The following is a 2,911-nucleotide window of genomic DNA, read 5'->3' on the forward strand; positions in this document are numbered from 1 at the left end:
TCTATTGACAGAATGTGTCCTGGTATGTATGAAAAATATGAAAATATGAAGAAGTGGGATGGCTTGATCAGTCCTGCCTTTTCCTTTATTTATTTATTTATTTATTTATTTATTTATTTATGAGAGACACACACAGAAAGAGAGAGAGGCAGAGACACAGGCAGAGGGAGAAGCAGGCTCCATGCAGGGAGCCTGACGTGGGACTCGATCCCAGGTCTCCAGGATCACGCCCTGGGCTGAAGGCGGCGCTAAATCGCTGAGCCACCCAGGCTGCCCTTTAGTTCTTAATCTGACCCCTTTTCCATTCCAAGATATAGCCAAAAAATTCTCATTAATTTATTTTATTTTTGCAGATTTTTCTCTTTTCACCATACTTATAGTTTTGCACACTGTTTTATGGACCCTGATTGTACCTTTTGTAGTGAGCACTTTATAGGTTTTTCATTTATTATTTATTTATTTATTTATTTATTTATTTATTATTTTCACTTTATAGGTTTTAAATACTTGTTGCCCTACATCTCTGTTTTTAGGATGATATCATCTTTTGGACTATGATTAGGCTAAGGATTTAAATCAATGTCTCTCTTTTTCTTTTTTAAAGATTTAATTTATTTATTCATGAGGGGCACAGAGAGAGAGAGAGAGAGGCAGAGACAGGCAGAGGGAGAAACAGACTCCATGCAGGGAGCCCGACATGGGACTCATAGGACTGGATCCCAGGTCTCCAGAATCACGCCCTGGGCTGAAGGCGGAGCTAAACCGCTGAGCCACCCAGGCTGCCCTAAAAATCAATGCCTCTTTAACCTTTAACCTTGTTTTACGTGTCTTTTCTTGTGAGTGGGCTCAAACTCCTCACTTCCCATACTCCTTAATTTTTCTTCCCTTAGCCTTTTATTCTATGTGGGAATTTTGTGCAAATCAATATAGATAGCCTATATATATATTTTTTCCACATAAAGAAGCATGTATTTGAGGTTTAACATGAAATCATGTTATACAAATAAATAGTATGTTTATACAAATGAAATTTTTATAAACACACATCTACATCAAGTCTTAACACAGATAGCAAAAGACAAAGTAAAAACAAAGAAAACTAACTGGTGGTTATATACAGTTGGATACAGTTGTGTCTTGTACACTAGAAAGTCTTTTACAAAATAATCGGGGATCCCTGGGTGGCTTAGCGGTGTGGCACCTGCCTTTGGCCCAGGGCCAATCCTGGAGTCCCGGGATCGAGTCCCACATTGGGCTCCCGGCATGGAGCTTGCTTCTCCCTCTGCCTGTGTCTCTGCCTGCCTCTCTCTCTCTCTCTCTCTCTCTCTCTGTCTATCATGAATAAATAAATAAATAGATCTTTCAAAAAGAAAACCAAAATAATCATCTTAGGTCAACAGAAGACCAATCTTCAATGTCATCTTGCAAGATGGGTTAGTTTAGCAATCTCCACAGGACATAGTTTTCTGATGTATGCCTGTGCTTGCCTGCAATGTGTGACCCCCAGAGATAGATGTGGTCAAGGTGATACACAGCCTGCAATGAAGTTCCCACTGTTTTCTCCAACATCCTCCTATGGCTGGTAATTATTTTGGTGATTGCCACCCCCTTAAGACACCTTATCATAAGTGCTCTGTTGGCTACTGGAGTCTGCATATCCGTGTCCATATTCATAGTTCCCCTAGTTATACCCACTATAATCATAGCTGTTATAGCCACTATAGTTTTGATCACCACCATAGGCACTATTGTAATTTCCATACCCTTGATCATAGTAGTTTTTAAATCCTTGGTTCCAGTTTTGGCCCCAACTTTGTCCACAACCCCTAGTACCACCTGGTTCACCAGCTGCAGCCCCTCTTCCTCCTTTTCGTTGTTGCTGTTGCTGCTTATACACATCTTTGGGTTGCGCAACTTTAGTTTCACACTCCCCAGGACCAGTTTAATGATAATCTGTTCTTTTTTTTTTTTTTTAAGGTTTTATTTATTTATTTATTCATGAGAGACACACACACACAGAGGCAGAGAAGCAGGCTCCATGCAGGGAGCCTGATGTGGGACTCGATCCCAGGACTCCAGGATCACACCCTGGGCCAAAGGCAGGTGCTAAACTGCTGAGCCACCCAGGGATCCCCTGATAATCTGTTCTTTAACAGTTTCTGTCCTGGCTCTTCATCTGTATATGTAATAAAACAAAATCCTCTTCTTTCATTTGTTTTTGTATCCATGGGAAGTTCAATATTTTCATTCTCTTCAAAGGGCTCCAAAATATTCTTTAATTTGTTCTTCAGAAGCATCTGGGCTCAGTCCACCCATAGAAACCTTCTTTGGGGGTTCTTTTCCTTTTAAAACTTTGGCCCTTTTGGGGTCTATCAATTTGCCATCCAGTTGTTCTTTTGGTTCTAAAACCCATCATTCTGCTGATTTTTGCTTGCATTGATCTTGAATCCCTCTTCGAATTTCTCTATATTGCTGTACTTGTTCGTGCCCTCAGTGGTGGCAGAGTTGTAGGTGGGAGGGTAGGAGTTGGGGGTGGGAGGATGCGGGAGTTGCTGCAGTGCAGTCCAGTCCTGGCAGCAGTGATGGTAGAGCATTGTGTGGAGCTGGATTTAAAATGTGAGCAGACCAGCAGACCACCACTTGGCTCAGTGGTTGAGTGTCTGCCTTCTGCTCAGGCATGATGCCGGGGTCCTGGGAGGGGTCCTGCAGGGAGTCTGCTTCTCCCTCTGCCTAGGTCTCTGCCTCTCTCTGTGTCTCTCATGAATAAATAAATAAAATCTTTAAAAAATGTGAGCAGATGAGCTAGCCTCACATATTAATTCTCTTTTATCAATGACCTTCTCACTGCCACTTTGTACCTTACCACTTCATACCTAGTCTTGTATCTAACCTAACTCCTATCATATCTCCC

The 2,911-nt window shown here is 41.8% G+C and overlaps 1 pseudogene; it reads right to left on the bottom strand.

Annotated features, from left to right (window-relative positions):
- Positions 1–1,573: 1,573 nt before the first annotated feature.
- On the bottom strand, positions 1,574–2,594 carry LOC121471695 (annotated as a pseudogene).
- Between the last annotated feature and the right edge of the window lie 317 nt (positions 2,595–2,911).

The sequence above is a fragment of the Vulpes lagopus genome, chromosome 11, assembly GCF_018345385.1.
Source record: "Vulpes lagopus strain Blue_001 chromosome 11, ASM1834538v1, whole genome shotgun sequence".
Taxonomy (NCBI): Eukaryota; Metazoa; Chordata; class Mammalia; order Carnivora; family Canidae; genus Vulpes; species Vulpes lagopus.